The sequence below is a fragment of the Dromiciops gliroides genome, chromosome 1 (genome assembly GCF_019393635.1).
Source record: "Dromiciops gliroides isolate mDroGli1 chromosome 1, mDroGli1.pri, whole genome shotgun sequence".
Classification (NCBI taxonomy): Eukaryota; Metazoa; Chordata; class Mammalia; order Microbiotheria; family Microbiotheriidae; genus Dromiciops; species Dromiciops gliroides.
The window spans coordinates 609,371,064-609,390,941 of NC_057861.1; the positions used below are offsets into that span (position 1 = coordinate 609,371,064).

Below are 19,878 nucleotides of genomic sequence, written 5' to 3' on the forward strand. Positions count from 1 at the left end.
AGAAGGAGATTCCCACATTGACAGAATCATAGATTACTCATGTATCCACATTGGTATATAATCATAAACCTAAAAGGAAACCCAATTAGTCTAACTCATTCATTTGACAAAGACCTGTTGAGGTGAAGTTTCCAAATTCAACATGGCTGACTCCAGGCAGTGCCTGGACCAGAGCTCAGTTGTCCTGAGACAAAATCTCTTTCCAATGTACCACCAGCTTTCCTGCCTTAATCTACACAACTCTTCAAAACACTACTGAGTTCTTGCATGAAATGACTCACTGGAACAACTAAGGTACATGAGTAGGAAAGAGCAATTCATAAGAAAAAATCACTGTTACAGAAACTCCCAATAATATTCAACTGCAGGTCACATTTGTACATTAAAGTCTATCCTCTGAAGTGAAAACAACTTTCCATATCCAAAAGCAAGCATCTATATGTGGCTTCTTAGAATATTTGGGGGCAGCTAGGTGGTTTGAAAAAATATTAGAATATTTGGAAACAATAGCTGAGGACTACAATGAATTTATCAATAAAAATTTGAAGTATATGGACTCCCTTACTCTTTCCTGTTTGTTATTTTTCAGATAATACAAAACATATTACAACCGCAAATTAGAGAAACCACAGAGCAAACAATATATAAGAGTTTCTCTCCAGGCAGGATTGTCATGCTTTGTTTATCAGTTTTCATATTGTGAATGAGCCAATTAATTTCAGGGTTTTTTTTTAAAAGTCCATTAAAAACAAACAAAACAGCAGCATAATCATCATCTTGAGTTTTCTTACAAATTAGAATTAACTAAGCAGTTGTAGCCTGGAAAGCTCCCTTTAAATTGTTTTTTAGTCAATTTACATAAAATCTCTCCAAATGAATGGTTCCCAAGGTGTGGTCTTCCATTGTGGTCTGTGGGCTGGTTCCAAATTGTAATTAACCAATAATGGATGTGTTTGCCCTCTAAATTTTAATTTATGCAAGAAAGCTCAAGGATGAAAAAAATCACCAAATTTCCTATTTTTCTTTCTTTTTTTTAATTCAGGGGAAACATTCTAAGAAATTATTTCCCTTTTTTATGGCATCAAGTTAGAATAGAATGGGTAAGTGATCTGTGATGATTTCTGTCCTGTTGAAGTGATCCACAAACAAAAATGTTTGTTCTAAACAATTTTAAATGAACTGTGTCCACGGGGAGTGTTAATGTTGCATAATTACAATGCCTGGCTTGAATTCATTAGGACTATGGTTCATATATTGTTTTAGACATTCACTAGCAATGCAACCATGACCAAATCACAACTTCTCCAGGCCTCCAGCACATCCATAAGATTTGTCTACAAAGTTATAGATGAGCAGCAATCTCTGTTGGTATAACATTGCTTAAAGAATATTCTTGATTTAGTGACATATGTCTACAAGGACACACTCTTAGATATGTACCTTACCCTAGTCTGGAGGGATGCTTCATTTGTGAATGTTAAGCTAGATCCCTAGTTCTTTCCATTTGCCCACAGCTGAATGGAAACCAGCAAGTCACACAATGTCAATCTTCCATACAGTTTCATGGCACCAAATTTAGCAAGCCACCCAAGAAAAGCATATGGATTTATAAAATATGCAATACAGAATGGCATTCATAGACCACCTTGGTCAGAGTCCCATTATTCTTGTATAGCAAAAAATCACACAGCTATTTTAAGTTTTAAAAATTGTCTTAATAATGTTAAGGTGTTCCTTGACCAGCATCAGAGGGTTCCTGCTGCTGATTTTTTTAGACATCAGCTGATTAAGAGAAGCACTAGTAGTGCTACCACAATGGTGTATTCATGTGCCACGTGGCTGGGAGTTGAAATTCCTTCAGTCCTCAGGAAAATCACAAACCTTTCAAATGTCCAGTTTCACTGTGTTTTCTCCATCTCTCCCTGTCCCTGTCTGTCTCCCTATCTGTCCATTTCTGTGTGTGTGTGTGTGTGTGTGTGTGTGTGTCTCTGTCTCTCTGTTTCTGTACCTCTTTGTCTCTGTCTCTGTCTCTGTGTCTCTCTTTCTCTGCCTCTCTCTCTGTCTCTCTGTCTCTGTCTCTCTGTCTCTCTCTCTCTCTCTCTCTCTCTCTCTCTCTCTCTCTCTCTCTCTCTCTCTCTCTCTCTCTCTCTCTCTCTCTCTCTCATACTTCATGGCTTGCTATTGCTTTCACTGGCTAAATGTGAGCAGGTGGTAACAGATATTTCCTTCTGTACCCATGCATTGCAGATATAAAAGCTTTGCAATAGGAAAAGAGCCCAGTCCACAGGGTGCATTTTTAAGTTCTATTCACAATGCGATCACTAACTGTCACACCACCTCTACCACCCCCCTGAATCTTCTTTTACCTGCCAACAAAAAAAAAGAAAAAGAAGAATATGAGGCTTAATTAATAGAAAATCAGTTCCCTAATTAAAATCTGAAAGGTAAGAAATCTATATTGGGTAAATAGAGGGTTTCATATTCTTCTCTCCACATAGTTATAGAGACTTTAAGAGGCTTGACCAAGTCATGTTGTGGCTGTATATCTTTTTTTTTATTTTAAAAAATTGCTTTATTCAATTACAACATTTAGTTATAACTAAGATAATGCATAAAATGAAATGGGGTGTTCCTTAAAGACATATACACCTGAATAAGTTATTAGCAATCCATATGCATCAGGACAGAAGATATAGGGAACTATTTAAAAGTTGCATACATTATCAGCCAAGGAAAGAGAAGTATCTCATTGAAATCACAGAGCTTGGGGAAGCTAAGTGGTACAGTGGATAAAGCACTGGTCCTGGATTCAGGAGGACCTGAGTTCAAATCCTACCTCAGATACTTTACACTTACTAGCTGTATGACCTTAGGTAAGTCAAATAACCTTCATTGCCCTGGGAAAATAGGAAATCACAGAGCTTTCTAAAATAGCCCTTCATACTATGGGTACCATTTTATTGTTTTCCATTGATCCTCATGCTTTGTAAAATTTAAAACATTTTTAAAAAAAGAAAAAACCAACATATTGTGTAAGTGGATAAAATCATTGATTCTTTTAAAAAATTGAAGTACTAGGATTCAGGTTTATATTCTGTGACTCACTAAAAGTATATTGAGAAAAACTTCTTCATAGCAAGGTCTCTATTAGTACAAATAATGAATCCCCTGAAGTGGTTGTATGGATTCAGATTTAGGAGTTATATTTGGGTTACTATCTGGCTGTTATAATTATATAAAATATGTTCACTGATTCTAAGTAATGGGGATAGGCAGTGGGAATTCAAATAATGTAATGACTTCAGGGGGTTCATTGTTCACACTCATCAAGACCTACATGTAGTAGGCAGTATGACAGAAATGATATATTCTTTCTAAAATTCTCATACGGTGGTGATGCTGTCTACTAGATCTCTATATTTTGAGAGCTTTTCATTCTTCATAGTTTGGAGGTTATGAGTGTTTGCCATGGCAACATCTACTGGAAATATTATTCTTAAATTGTTATGTCTAAGCATTCACAGGTGATAGTTTTATATGTGACAATTGTCCAGTTCCAGTACAGGTTTTCTGTTGAATTTCTTGGATATATTTTTCCATTGGTATCATAGGGATCTCTTATCTGTTCATGAAGAATATTGAGCTACTAATATATAATTCTTGCCACATGGTAATGTCTTTCTAAGAATTTAGTAGGAAATAAATTTCTGCAATTTGTCATATTACATTGCAGAGTTTTCACTCTTTCCTTGCAAAGATAGCATTAACCAACAAATGCATGCTCCATAAGAATGATCTTTTGATAATTTGGTAATTTTGGTAATTGCAGTGGTCTGAAATATAACATTTCTTTAAACAAGTATGCCTGATTCAATCTTTTATTTGGAATTTCTTTGTCAACATACTGTGGATTGAGGTTTTATGGATGTTACCCATGGAGAACTCTTTAGTTTCATTCTTGGATCTTAGCCATTTTATAGGTTATATCCAATAGTAAAAGTATATCCAGATTGCCTGAATACCCACTTCACAGAATAGTAGTACAATATTAGCACAAAATTGTTAACTTACTTGCCATACAATCTAAGACTATCAGTCTTTTTTTGTCCTTTCTCATAAAGTATTTCTTACTTTTTTTTGGGAGGGGGAGGCAATTGGGATTAAGTGACTTGCCCAGGGTCACACAGCTAGTAAGTGTCAAGTGTTTGAGGCCAGATTTGAACTCAGGTCCCCCTGACTCCAGGGCTGGTGCTCTATCCACTGTGCCACCTAACTGCCCCTTTAATGAAGTATTAACATTTGCATAACTGCCTTAGGGTAGTAGGCCCTGATTTTTTTTTTTACTTGTGTATGACCTTGTGCTTAATTATGTACTCAATCCATTATCCTCCATATTACTTACTATTCAAAGGTACACATTAAGCATGGTATTAAAGGGGGTTAGTCTTTTCTTTGTGGCTGTTGTTATTGCCACTGTGTTGTTACTGTTATAATTTGAGGAATACTGGAGAGTCATGCCAATTCATGGCCCCAGAATATCTTCCCCACCCAGAAACCACAATGTTTCATATTTCTTCATCAAGCATTCATTTCTTTGGGATAAGTTTGGGCCTTTCTTAAAATGAAAAAAAAAACCCTCTCAGAAAGATGTAGAGACATGTGAAGTGTGGGTTTATAATGCTAGGTTATTAACAGTGTACTCAGTGGCAAACACCCACACATACACACACAAACATTTCACAGTCTCCTGCTGGTTCATCTCCTTTTAAATTTTCTTTCACAGGGTTCAAGGTGGCCTAATGGATATGCTCTGGAATATTTTCATTAATTAACAAAATTATAGACACTTCTCTAATTTATTCAGCCCCCATATTGAAGTAACCTTGTGAAAATCCCTCCTGCCATGGGGCAACTTCCCCCTCTTAATCTCAAACCCTGAATATATGAATTTAGATAAAACTGCTATAGATGGTCATTATGGCATTATCAAATTTTTTTTAAATATGTATGTAGCCCAAAGTTCAAAGACCATTTGCATAACACTCTCCTCATTACTGGAAATTGATTATTAAACAATCCATATATATGTGAGGGGCACAGTAGCCAAGAGCTTGGAAAAGAAACAATATCCTGGTCTTCAGGCTTCTAGCTCTGAGAGAAAACACAAGGTTTCAGACTCTCTTCACGTCTCTAAAGAGAGAGAAAGACTGGAAAGAAGTTGATGTTGAGGAACTGCCCAGCTAGGTGGGGCAGTAGATTAAAGCACTGGCCCTGGATTCAGGAGGACCCGAGTTCAAATCCAGCCTCAGACATTTGACACTAGCTATGTGACCCTGGGAAAGTCACTTAACCCTCATTGCCCCACCAAAAAAAGAAAAGAAGAAGTTGATGTTAAGGAACTGGCACCTTTGTCATGCCCCTATTCCTATCTTCCTACACTACAGACTTTGGAAAACTTCCAAAGACCTTCTCTTTTGGTTCAGATGAGCTTTCTTGCTCCCATTGAGATAGATATCCTCTCTATGAGGGAAGCAGAAAGACCAGTCTCTTGGCTCCAATGTCCTGCTTTCCTTCCTGACAGGAATCAAAGCCTCCCTTGTGGAAAAGTAGGAGGAAGACACCCTAGAGTCATTTACTCACACTTCCTTGCAAACCACGTTCAGGTAGACCTATGTGGACATATAACCCACATGGGCAAAACAGATACCACAAGGTAGCCACAGCCATAAAAACAGGCAAGAAAAACTGAAGAGACTTCAATTATGTCCCAGAATAGCCTTGGTTGCTTCAATTAGTTTGGTCAAGATACCATGCTAAGGTAGTTTAATATTAGTTCTCCCCAGATGGACGAAGCAACTTCTATTTTATGCAAGCTGCTTTTCTTGGTTTCAACTCTAGCATCATTATCATCTCTTCCCCCCACCTCCTTTAGCATAAGCTAATTATTAGGAAACTTATCATTATGGAGATTTCTTCAGCTTTACTACCCACACTTCATCAATACCCACATTTGCTTTTCCCCTCTGATTAGGAGGCTGAAGGGTAGAGCAAAACTACCTCTCATAGCCTTCCTATAGAGGGCTCAAAATCTCAGCCTTCTCTTCATTTGCCACCTGCTATTCTGATTGGTTTTGACTCCACCATCATCATCAACATGCGCCCACAGAGGTTACCCTCTAGCACACACCTCTTAGCTTCTTTGCAACTTCCTTTTCAGTATTGAAGCTCCATGGGGAGAGGTACCATCTTTCTTTTCTCTTATTTGTATTTTTAGCAATTACTACAATTCCTGACACATAGTAGCCTCTTTAAAAAAAGTTTATTATAGGGGTAGCTAGGTGGCACAGTGGATAAAGCACTGGCCCTGGATTCAGGAGGATCTGAATTCAAATTTGGCCTCAAACATTTGACACTTACTAGGTGTGTGACCCTGGGCAAGTCACTTAACCCTCATTGCCACACAAAAACACAAAACAAACAAAAATATTGTATCATATGGTAAGAAGGCAAGGAGGCCATGTTGACTCTTTGTTGTTTGAGACATAAAAGGCCATTTGACAGGGAGTTACTGTTAGACCTTTACCTTTCCTTTTACCTGCTCTCTGGGTAATCTTTTCTTGGTTGTGCTAATTGACCAGAAGATGAGTATTGTTTTAAACCTTATGTCCTTTTAATTGATTATTGTAATCTTTGATTTAGTAAAGTGGTTTTTTAATTGTGGTTTTTAATCTACTTCAAGTATTCACTGCATTTTTAAGCCTTTGAATCTGACTTAGGCCTGGCCTGTAATAACCTACCATAAACAAGCTCCTACATTCTATTTGGCATGGATAGCAATCAGCTTGAATTCCTTGTATAGTCCTGAAATAGCCCTGGAGTCAGGAAGTCCATACCCGGACCTCCTGGTACCAATTGAAAACAGAATAGACAGTCCTAGTCTTTTTCAAGCCTATTTCCTGAGCATCACCCCAGAAGGAACTGGCCCCCAGGATTTGAGTCAGAAGATGATCAAGTTAGTCCTTTGCTGGAACATGGTGGGCTTCCTTGCTGGGGGATAATAATTGCTCTTGTAGGGGTTTCCCTGGACATCACAAACCATCAGAATCCTTCTCTTTCCTTTGTAGTAAGGACAGTAGTTAGCAAGAATACAACATCACAAAGAGATTGAGTTTTATTTTTAAATTAGTTTTTTTTTCATTTCAGCTGCATTCTCCTTACTTGGATCTATTTCTAATAACTGATTAGCATCCCTTTGGAAATACACAAACTCCTTGGGGAAGAAAGAAGTTGTTCTCTATCATTACAAACATCTGCTACTTTTCAGTGTATCAGATTTCATGCAGTCCAGCTAAGATGTGATTTAACTAATAAGTATTCTAGGAAAAAGGTATGACATATTCCTGCTATCTGCTATGACATTTGAGGATGACTGTGTGATAAGAATCTCATGATCACTTTCATGCTGGTTTAATTTCATACAATTGTTAGTTAAAATAAAGGCTTATAAAAATAATCAATTAGTGTTGGCTGATTTCTTTTTTTAAATATTCTTTTGAGGACAGTCATGAATATTAATGTTTCTCTGTTTCTATACTGTTTCCATCCAGACAATAGACAGTTTTGAGAGCCAATCAGGAAGATTCTTTACCTTAATTAAATAAAAGTCTCAAAAATGGAGTATTCTACTTAATTGATTCTTCTGGTTAACAGGAGGTTAATAAGACAACGTTTTTTTCTTTTTAGGACTTACTTAAAATAGGAGTACAGGGGGGCAGCTAGGTGGCACAGTAGGTAAAGCACTGGGCCTGGATTCGGGAGGACCTGAGTTCAAATCCAGCCTAAGACACTTGACACTAGCTGTGTGACCCTGGGCAAGTCACTTAACCCTCATTGCCCCACAAAACAAACAAACAAACAAAAACAAAAACAAAAAATAGCAGTACAGACTGGAAATCTGGTTGAAGCTTCTGGAAAGATCTCAGTGTTTCACATAGTATTTCTTGACAATTAAGTACAGGCAAATTTACTTGTGGAAGCCAAGAGGGCCTAATTTGGGGCGGGGTTAGTTTGGTCTCCAACATCGAACCAATAGAGTCCTTTAACAAAAGGACTTCTGGACATCTTCAGTAAGTTCTATCTAATCATATACTTTCCCTATTGCTTTCTTGTCCTTTGTGTAATAGAGTATGTTCATATTCTTATAGTCTTATTTCTTTAGATGTGTTTGTCTTTATCAAGTCTAGGTGGCTCAGTGGATAAAGCACAGGGCCTAGAGTCAGGAAGATGAGTTAAGATTCAGCCTCAGAAACTGAGTAGCTGTGTGACCTTAAGGTAGTCACTTAACCTGTTTGCCTCAGTTTCCTTAATTGTAAAATGGGATGATAATAGAACCTCCTGTATCCCAGGATTATTTGGAGTCTCAAATGAGATATTTATACAGTACTTAGCACAATTCCTGGGACATAGATGGTACTACATAAGTGGTACTTATTATTGTTGTTATTATGAAATATTATTATTGTCATCACTCAGTATGTCTGTTTTAAATTACCATTTTGGTAACAAAAGATCAAAGTCATTTTCCACTTTTCAATGTTTTCTTTAGGAAACCATACCAGTTGCTAGAGTCCAATGTTCTTGTGTTTGTGTTTGTTCCCATATGAATAATGGCTAAAGACAAAACACTAACTAGCATAAGGGGAGAACAATTGTCAGATTTACCTTCTGTATTGCACTTTGGTTAGCCTTCTACTTGCAAGGATAATTATTTAAGTAAAATTTTTTCCAGGGAGTATGCTGTTCAATGTTTAATAATCAAGTCTCTGAAAAGAAAAAATGTCACCCAACCTACTTTTTTTTTGGGGGGGGGAGAGTGCAGGGCAATGAGGGTTAAGTGACCCACCCAGGATAACCCAGCTAGTAAGTATCAAGTGTCTGAGGTTGGATTTGAACGCAAGCCCTCCTGAATCCAGGGCCAGTGCTTTATCCACTGTGCCACCTAGCTACCCAAAAAATATACTGCACTTTTTTTTTTGACACCTAACCCACTTTTAAATTTAATCTACACCATTAACATTTGACCCATCAGTTTCCTAAGTCTAGACAATCTACAAAACAATAAATTAAGCCCTAATTTTTATTATTGCTGATTTCTGAGGTATAAATGTTCACCTAAATATGTGATAACAATTATATTTAAGACAACTAGTTGACTCAGTGGATAGAGTGCTAGGGCTGAAGTCAAGAAGACTCATTTTTGTGAGTTCAAATCTGGCTTCAGACAGAAGCAGTGTGACCCCGAGCAAGTCACTTAACCTTATTTCCTTGGTTTCCTCATCTGTAAAATGATCCAGAGAAGGAAATGGCAAACCACTCCAGTATCTTTGCCAAGAAAACACAAAATAGGGTCATGAAAAGTCAGACATGACTGAACAACAACAATCAAATTTAATAAGTTTCCACAAGCCAAAATGAGCTGGCTCTGCTACACCATTAGCTTGTTTCTTACTATTAAATATAAAATAGTATCCAGTGTGGCATAGCAGATAGAGTCAGCAAGATCTAAATTCAAATTCTGCCTCTGATATGTTCTAGCTCTGTGATGCCAGACAGGTCAATTTACCCCTCAGTGTCCCAATGCAATTTATAAAATTACAAATGATAGAGGAGCTATAGGTCTGAATCTGAAAAATACTTTTCCATGCTAAGAATTCTCTACACTGATAAAAACAAATATACAAGTTATGAATCAGATCCATTACTATTGCCCTTTAAGAGTTGATGATATTTTCATGTATATTTGCTCAACTTATTTAATCCTTACAACTCTGCCCAGTTTACAGGATAACTACTACTGTCCTCATTTAACAAACCCGGGAGAAGATCAATGATTTGCCCAAAGTTTCCCAGCTAGCATACAGAAGAATCATAAAGTCAAAATCTCCAGACTTAATTCAAGGCTCCTTCCATTCCTCCACAACTAGGGCTCTAAGCATATGAATCTGGGCTGCCATTTCCACAATTTTATGTTCATTTCACACCAGAGAACCAGGTTCAAAAAAATACCTTTTCTTGCAGTGAGGGCTCTTCATCAAGGAAAGGATGAGGTGTAAAGAATGCTTCCTTTTTCACTCCAGTGGACCTGTGACTCATTGATGTAACTGTCCCTTCCAACAATGTGGATAAGAACTCACCCGAGCTTATCCAATTTTCATGACCCTTGTTCTTGTCCTCCCATGAGTCCTCTACAAGGGATCCACTCAGCGTGCTAGGTAAATCTTAATTCTTTATGCCTCAGTCTCCTCATCTGTAAAATGAGAAAATTGGACTTAATGAGCACTGATGTCCGTCTCAACTTTAAATTTATGATCCTGAAATGGGGAAGGAATACCAAAGCAAATGTATCTGCAATCCCCTCTCCACCCAAGTGTTAGATGTAGATTTTTTGGGGGGGGGGGGCGGGCAAGGCAATCAGTGTTAAGTGCCTTTCCCAGGGTCACACAGCTAGTAAGTATCAAGTGTCTGAGGCGGGATTTGAACTCTGATCTTCCTGACTCCAGGGACAGTGCTCTATCCACTGTGCCACATAGCTGCTCGTAGATAGGAATTCTTTAAAAGAAAAAAAAAACTAACTTCCAGATTTTACTAATCTATACACTATTGATTCATCAACCAAACCTTGAAAATTGCTTTCTAGATGACTAAAAATCAATCAACAATCATTTCTTGAGGATTTCAGTCATTGTCCTGAACCCTGTGATTACAAAGAAAAGCAACGTCCCCCAACCCCATCTAATCCTTCCTCTCAAGGAGCTCATAGTATAATACAAATATTCTAATCAACTTTTTAATCTGTAAAATTTACCTTTTCCCCAACCTAAGTCACCCCTTTTCTTACCTTTCTCATTCTGCTCCTGACAACAAATTATGGGATTAAGGGGCGGGGGGATGATGGGCCAGCAGTTAGTACACTCAGACTCAGCTTCCCAAGGATGTCAAGAGAAAACCCAGAAAAGGGAGGGAGGAAGATGGTGTGTATTAAGTTTCTTCTAGGCCTACTGCCTGATTCTCATTAGACCTATGCAGGTCACACAGTGCTGACTTTGGAACAGATCAAAATTCTAGGTCCAGTTTGCAAAGGGGGAGGAGACCTCTGTGGCATTTCAGTCTGTTACCCAGATGCAATCATCAGGATGAACTATTACATGTAAAATTGAAGCTTGTTGTTCAACATCTAAATTAGTCATAGGAAGGAAGATGATTAGGCCCACTGCCTGATTTCCATTAAGTCTCCTTTGATTTCTTTTTGACTCTGGGAATGTGGACCTGTGTTTATTTTTGTGGCTACACAAGCTAAAGCCTTCCAAGCTGTTTTGAGCTCAGTCATGAACACATTAAGCATATAGTATATGATACACATGATAATCTTACTCAAAATCCATGACAGCTCCCTCCAAAACAGCTTAGGTCATGCCTTATTTCATGAAACAGCTTTAAATCTGGGTTCAGAAATTTGGTTGAAATGTGTTTAAGATGTTCAGTGGGAGGGAAGAAGATATGGGCCTCTTAGCAAATATTTTCGGGGATTGTTTGTCTGGGGTAGCTTATCAAAGCTAACGGAGCTATAGCTATGCCTAGAGAATTGCTAAAGGTGATTACAGGATGTACATTTCAAAGTACAGAGATCCAGGACCTTCTAGCTAAAAAGCTAGTGGGAAAGGGGTTATTTTGCTCTTCTTAAGAGCAAAGTGAAAAGTTAACTCCTTCTGATTGCAAAGAAATGAATCACAGGGGCAAGGGGATTATATCTTCAATATATGGATATCCCATGTTCCATTTTCTCTCTCTCTCAGCTCTGCTGCACCCCTCCCATCCCACCCCCAAACAAGGAACAACCTCCCCCGGCTCCCGCCAAAAAGATTTCTACAAGTGAAAAGAAACGTATGTGGAATAACTTCAGCCAACTATGAGAAAGGGCAGTCCCAAAAGTTTACAGTTAGCTAGGTGGAATCTAGGCAGTGCAGGATATAGAGCACTGCACCTAAATCAAGGGAGATAGGAGTTCAAATATGACTCAAACTCTTACTATGTGTGTGACCTTGACCAAGTCAAAAATCATCTGCCTGCCTCAATTTCCTCCTATGTAAAATGACACCAACCTCCTAGGGTAGTTGCATGGATAAAGTGAGATAATGTTTAGAAAGCACTTTGTAAAACTTAAAGGATTATATAAATGATATATTATTGTTCTTATCATCATTATTATTATTAACCCACAGATAGTAACTTACAAGCCGGGACCCATTTGACTCCAAGATAAGATCCAAGATCAGCTACTAAGGTATATAATTTAACTCTTGAGATGGCACTCAAAGAGTGCCAACTCTGCAGTCAGAGTACCTGGGTTCAAATCCAACCACCACTGCTTTCATCCAGTATGCCTATAGCCAACTCATTCTACTTCCCTAGTCTTCGGTTTCTTCATCTGCAAAATGAAGGGATGTCTCAGTGGTTCATTCTAGCTCTTTAACCATGACCCTATAAGTAAGATCAGATTTCAAATAATCTGTTATTATTATTAAAGACAAGGGAGAAAAGTACCAGTTTGTACCTAGGAGTTTATATCTTTTAAGTATCAGTGCTTATAAAACTGGTCTGAATATAGGTTGTCCCTGAATATATATATATATATATATATATGTGTGTGTGTATATATATATGTGTATATATATATATATATATATATCACAAGCTTAAAGCTAGATCCCTAGGGAGTTGAAGAGGAATGGGTAGAGAACATGATATATGAACATATATTCAGAAAAATGATATAAATTTTATTTAAAAAATACACTTTTTATACACACAGATTTTGGACAAGAGGTATCTCCTATATTCAAAATGATATTGTGATTTAAACCTAGGGTTTTTTCATGTTACTTAGGTGCAACTATTTTCAAAGTTTTAAAAAACATTACTGCAATTTGGGCCTCAGACAAACCCGTACCTTGTAGTTTGGGAAAATGAGAGAATAATGAAAAAAAAATATCACTTGGTGACAGTACATTTTGCAATGATAGATCAATACCTTTTTTGGTATTGAAGAAATCCAAAGCTATAAAATAATGCTAAATGTCACAGTTTAAACTAAGACCCTTCAGCTTCAACTATGATAGCTCCAAAAGACTAGCAATACTTACAATCTCTCGGGTATAAATTGAATGTTCTTAAATGATCATTGTAATATTATGAAAGAAAGAAGTCTGCTTTTTTACATTAATGTCATGGAATTTTTCTTTCTTTTTGTTTGTTTTAAACAGAGTGACATACTGTACAGAATGGTGGACTTCAAATCTCCACACCTGAATTTGTGGTATGCTATATAGAGCCCTGTACCTGAAATCAGGAATGCCTGAGTCAGGCCATATGACCCTGGGCAAGTCACTTAACCTTTGTCCCCTCGGTTTCCTCATCTTCAAAATGGAGATAATAGCACCTACCTCCAGGGTTGTTGTGAGGATAAAATCAGATAATATTTGTAAAGCACTTTGTAAGCCTTAAAGAGTTTTATAAATGCTAGCTATTATTATTATTACCCTTCTGACCATAACCAAATCAGTCACTTAAACTCTAAGCCTTGGTTGCTTCATCTATAAAATCAGTCAATCAGTCATTGTTATGCAGAAAGTGTTTTATAAGCCCTAAAGTGCTTTATGAATGATCTACTATTTGGTGGTCTTGTTTTTTAACTTCATATTTTTCTCCTTTTATTTTTCAAAATGGAGAACATGATTAGGTCATCCAAGAGAAAACTTATTGGCAAAATTTCATTTTAAAGCATCTTTGATTTTATAATAGAAGCCCAAACATCACTGAAGTCTAGTTTTTAGTATTATTCAATGAGGAATGTTTCCCTGTTATTGATTAAAACATGGTGTGAATAAACCTTGTTTCAACCAAAAGAAAATTAATTGGGCTGGAGAACCAGAATACCACCCAGGCCTAAGTACAGTTGGCTGATGTGACTGGAATTCATACAGAAGGAGAGATACATAATGAGAAAAGCAATCATTCTCTGACCTCTACAAAACAGTCCAGGCAAATTTCCAAGATGCCAAGAGGATGAGCATAGCTTCCAGGGTAGCAAAGAGAACTCTGTTTATCTCTTCCTCTGTTTCACCTGCCCTAACCTTGGAATCCTCATGATCCATCTCATCCCCTGAAAAATTAACCTATTGGTAAACAAGAGGTAAGTTGTGTTAGGGGAAGTTGTTTTGTGCTGTCAGGAGAATTGGGTTTGAATCTTGTCTGTACCACTTACTAGTTGTGGAAATACTTTACTTCCATGAACCTACTTGGGTTCCATTTAACAGGTATGGAATAATGATCATTTCATAGGTCTAGAACTGGAAATTACTCTAGAGGTCAATGAACCTAGTCTTCTTTTTGAATAGATTAAGAAAATGAGGCCCAGAGAAATTCAATGACTTGCCCCAGATCACACAACTATTAAATGATGCAGTTAGAATTTAAACTTAGATCCCATGACTTCAAGTTCAGTGTTTCTGGTTCGGCACTCTTTGCCTTGCATGGTGCTGCTTCTATTGATACCTGAACAACTATGTTGTTTAAAATCTAAATTGTGGGTCCTAATCTGCCCCCCTCCCCCACCAAATTCCATTATTTTATCGCACTATCTACTTTATAGAATGTTAAGACAAGACTTTTTAAACCTCAAAGTTGTCTGTAAACAAAAATTGTGATTAATGTTGTAATTGAACACATTATCACTTGCTCTCTAGAATACTCCAACTGTGGTCCCCACTTTATTTTATTTCAGTTTTTAAGTTTTGTTGATACCTTTTGTTCTTTATATAAGACAGTTATTTCCCAATATTTCCACTACTACCCCCAACATAAATCCTTCCTTTATAAACAAGAAAAATTAATCAAAACCAACCAACACAAAGACCAAACCTGACCATGTATGTAACATTCCACACCTGTCCTCCAAGACCAAGATTGACCTAACCCTTATTTTCACTATAGAGGTGAAAACATGGGCTGGGTGGGAGACTATTCCAGAAGCATATAACGTTTCCCATACTGTGCCGCTTATTTTCATGAACAATTACGTTGTCTATAATATATGTTTTCTTCTCTTTTTTTTCATGGAGCAGGCTCAGAAATACTTCATGGGGGAAAAATGTCAACAGGCCATGTCTCCAGTTAGCCGCTGGGCTTTGGAAATGAGACACCATGTCTGTATGCCTCTCTCTCTTCCACTTCCCCACAAGCTAACATCAGCTCATTGCCAATGCCAGTGACTATTTAATGTGAAATTCCTAAAGCACCACTATAAGTCATCAGCCAACACACTCACTCTATACTCAGTCTTACACATGTAGCCGGAGACACGGATAACTATAGAGACATGGAAATATACACAGACTTTGTGAAAATATGCTCCTAGGCAGAAACATATTGTGAATATGCAAATCGCTTAGTGTCTGGCACTGAAGGTTGCTCTTTAGCACTAGCCTAACTGTATTTTTTTTCCTTCCTCCTCCCTTCCCCCACCATTTTCCCATCTGCCTTCTGGTGTGTTTTTTTTTAAAAAACCTTAATTTAAAAATAAGATAGCACCTCCTGAAGAATCAAGAAATATGGTGCCACAAATATCATTGCCAGGTGTAACATATGATACTGCTTCAGGGACAAAGAGGGGAAAACATATAAAGAAAGCTGCATTCAAATTTTCTTACAAAGGTTACCGGAAATGGATTTTATCCATTTTGCTGAACTATGTTCATTCCTGGTTAGATTTCAGGTCTGCCTGCTGTACTTTAAAGAAATTGTATAATCCAGGACTTGTCATCAGCTTTCTTAATTTATTTCCATGAAATGACAGGCCTGGCAAAGGCAGGCTAGCCTCTCAGATGTCTGGATTACACTGTAGCTATGGAAACAGGTGTTAAAGTGCTATGAATTTCCAGTTACGCTGATACTTTGCACATCACGCTCTGTACGGATGACATGTTATTTTACATGCTGACCGATGCAACAGCATCAATCTCTCTGATTTACAGGGAGACCATCACATAGGAGATTTGCCATGATGAACTTTGAGAGCTTTTCCTGGGTGGGAGGTAAGAGGGCAAATGCCTTCCATTCTCTCATCCCCTGATTGAAGTTCACATTTCTGCTCAAAGAGACAGAGCAGTTTTCTCCGATGTGGGCTAAGATTTCCTCATCCTGCCTCAAAAAAGGATCAAGGAGAGGGAGGAGAATACATAATGTTGTATCCTACTTGCAATGCACACAATTAACTTGTTACTTTCATGCTCCATCACAGATTCAAGGGATATAATCAATACAATTAATATTGTCATGTTCAGCAACTAGCTTGGGGACCCCCCCCAACAACTGAATAAGTGATGAAAGGGATCTCTGAGACCATCCAGCCCAAATTCCTTATATTTTACTGATGAGGAAACTGAGGCTCATCTGGAATAAATGATTTGCTCACGATCACATAGACAGTAAATGATAGCTCTAGAATTTGAACACCAGTCACCTAGCTACAAATCCAGAAGCATTTCCATTATGTCATGAAGCCTTCTGCAATTTCTTAGTGAGATGAATGACCATGAAGTCACCCCAGTTTATTTACATGATGGCAGAGTCATAGAACATATAACTTCCAAGGGAATACCATTATTGTTAGTAGCATGCAAGCTGCTTGAAGGCAGCAATTGCTTCAGCGTTGTCTTTATAGCCTACTTTTTGCAGATATGGTACCTTGTGTATAATATACTTTAAAAGGCATTTGCTAAATTAAATTGATTAGAATTTCCACCACTGTAAGGATCATAAAGGAACGGCCAAATTTGTCCTCTTTGACACTCACATGTTCCCACCTATTTCTAGCTTCCACTTCCAAGTTACTAAAGAGGAATTTCACCAAACCTTTGATGAGGTATTAAATCAAGGTCTCATTTGCTCACCCAAATGGATTCTGAGAAACTATGGCCTTCTTCAACCCACTGGCCTAAAATCTAATTTCCAGCCAGTGTGAATCATCTCTGTAGGACATATCAACATGTCCAATGCTGTATATTAGCAATTTCTTATAATTACAGCAGCAGCCTTTCCCTGATGCCTCTGTTATTTTCCTCACTAGCTGTGTTAGAGCTGCTAACAGGAAGCAAAGCAGCTATATGTGTTCCTCCTTAGATCAGTGTAGTTTTTGTATAAGCTAAGGAAAACAAATCAAATAATTGTATTGAAGAGGTTAGGGAGTGCTCGCTTCGGCAGCACATATACTAAAATTGGAACGATACAGAGAAGATTAGCAAGAGGTTAGGGAGGGGAGGGACAGAGAGGAGGTATGGATAATTATTTTGATGAGACATCTGATACTGGAAATGACTTTTTATTTATTCTTTCTTTGTCTTATAATTTTGTTGCTTGGTTTAAATTCCATATAATTTTTTCAGAAAGCTTATTGTAGGGGGCAGCTAGGTGTCATAGTGGATAAAGCACTGGCCCTGGATTCAGGAGGACCTGAGTTCAAATCCGGCCTCCTACACTTGACACTTACTAGCTGTGTGATCCTGGGCAAGTCACTTAACCCTCATTGCCCCACCAAAAAAGGAAGAAAGAAAAAAGAAAAGAAAGCTAATTGTAGGAAAGATTCAATTCATGTAAAAGCATAAGGGGTTCAAAATAATTACCATTAATTTAGCACTTAAAGGTTTTATCTTAGTTGATTTTTATAGTAATCCCCTGAAGTGGGGGCAGCTAGGTGGCTCAGTGGATAGAGCACTGGCCCTGGAGTCAGGAGGACCTGAGTTCAAATCCGACCTCAGACACTTAACAATTAACTAGCTGTGTGACCCTAGGCAAGTCACTTAACCCCAATTGCCTCACCAAAAAAAATAATAATAATAATCCCCTGAAGTGAGGTTCATACACAAATTATTATCCTCATTCTACAAAAGTAGAGTTAAAATGACTTTCTCAGGGTCACACAACTAATTATAACTATGATAATAACTACAATAACTAGCATATATATAGTGTTTCAAGGTTTCAAAAATGCAATATATACTTCTATCCTCACGATAACCCTGTAAGGCAGTTGCTACATTATCTTCATTTTATAGATGAAGAAGCTGGGGCTCCCAGAGGTTAAGTGACCTGTTCAGGGTCAGACAGCTAAGAGGCAGAATTTGAACTTGGGTCTTCTTGACTCCAGGTTCAGCACTCTATCAATTACACAGCACTGCCTTTTATCATACATGCAGAGCTAGAAGGGACATATGATTATTCTTCAGATATCTCTCTGTCCATCTCTTTGTCTCTCTTAATACCTATCAAGTGAAGGTGAATTTGAAAGTCAAAGGTTCAAAAATAATCAGTCTACAGTAACTCCGATTGAGGATGCACAAAATAAGACTTTTCCCCTTTTAGTCTTAGTCACATAGGGACCTCAAATCAAACTATGATGTTGCTTGTTCATTGATATACCTCCACTTTTCTAGCAAGATAACTCTGCTCCTTTATTTTTATAAAAGGGTCAGAAGGGAAAAGAAGGAAACAAGTATTTATTAAGTGCCTACTATATGCCAGAGGGCAGCTAGGTGGCATAGTACATAGAATGCCAGGCCTGCAGTATGGAAAACTTCTTTGTGAGTTCAAATCTGGCCTCAGACACTTAGTAGCTGTGTGACCTTGAGCAAGTCACTTAATCCCATTTACCTTAGTTTCCTTATCTGTAAAATGAGCTGAAGAAAATGGCAAACCACTCCAGTATCTTTGTCAAGAAAAGCTGAAATGTGGTCAGTCAGACATAACTGAAAAATGACTGAACAACACTATATTCCAAACACTATGCTGAGAGCTCTACAAATAGCATCTCATGTAATCTTCACAATGGTGTTGGGTGATAGGTGTTATTATTATCTCTATTTTACTATTGAGAACACCGAGACACAGAGAGGTTAAGTGACTTCTCTAAAATCACACAGCTAGGAAGCATCAAAGGTTGGATTAAACTCAGATCTTCTTAATTCCAGGCCAAGCACAGAACCACTTATCTCTGCTTGGGGAGAGGGAAAAGGAGAAAGTACATAAATAGTGAATCTCAACTGGAGTGAAAAACATATTTTGTTCACATTAGGAGGTCATTATTATATGACTAAAGGCTGATTTATCTTGTACATATTTGTTGGCACATTGTCTCCCCGATTAGATCATAAGCTCCTTGAGGGAAGGGACTGCTGTTTGCCTCTTTTTGTATCCTTAGTGTTTATGTATGCACTTAATAAATGTTTATTGAATTACTTAAATCGGGAATTCCTGGGGTACATGGTCCTTTAACAGGTATATGAACTTGGTTGAGGAAAAAAGTATTTATTTTTTCTTTATACTTTATTTCTTTATTTTTACTAACTTTTCATTTAAATTTAGCATTTCCTTCAATTTAAAAATAACACATTATTTTGAGAAGGGGTTCAAAGGCTTCACTAGACTGTCAAATGGGCCCATCACACACACACACACACACACACACACACACACACACAGAGTCTAAAGACATCTGCTTTAAATTATGAGCCTCTCTGATACTTTGAAAATGCATCCTTTAAAAAGTTTCACTTTTCAGAAAGTCAACTTGTGCATGGTCATGTGATGCTTGTATATTGTAAAACGAGCATCAAAATTAAAATAATTTAAGTGATAGTACTATGGAATACCAAAAGTTGTGTTCTGACAAAGGTGGTAGAAAAATGGTCCAAAATGATCACCCAGTGCTTCTATGAAGGATGCCCTGGGTGTCCATTGGTTATGGAGTTGGAGCCCATGCCAAAGACT

The 19,878-nt window shown here is 37.6% G+C and overlaps 1 non-coding gene across 1 annotated transcript; it reads left to right on the top strand.

Moving 5' to 3' along the window:
• Window positions 1–17,300: 17,300 nt before the first annotated feature.
• LOC122737727 lies at window positions 17,301–17,402 on the top strand. The gene has a single exon (XR_006354519.1). It is a non-coding gene; the product is annotated as a U6 spliceosomal RNA (small nuclear RNA).
• Window positions 17,403–19,878: the final 2,476 nt, after the last annotated feature.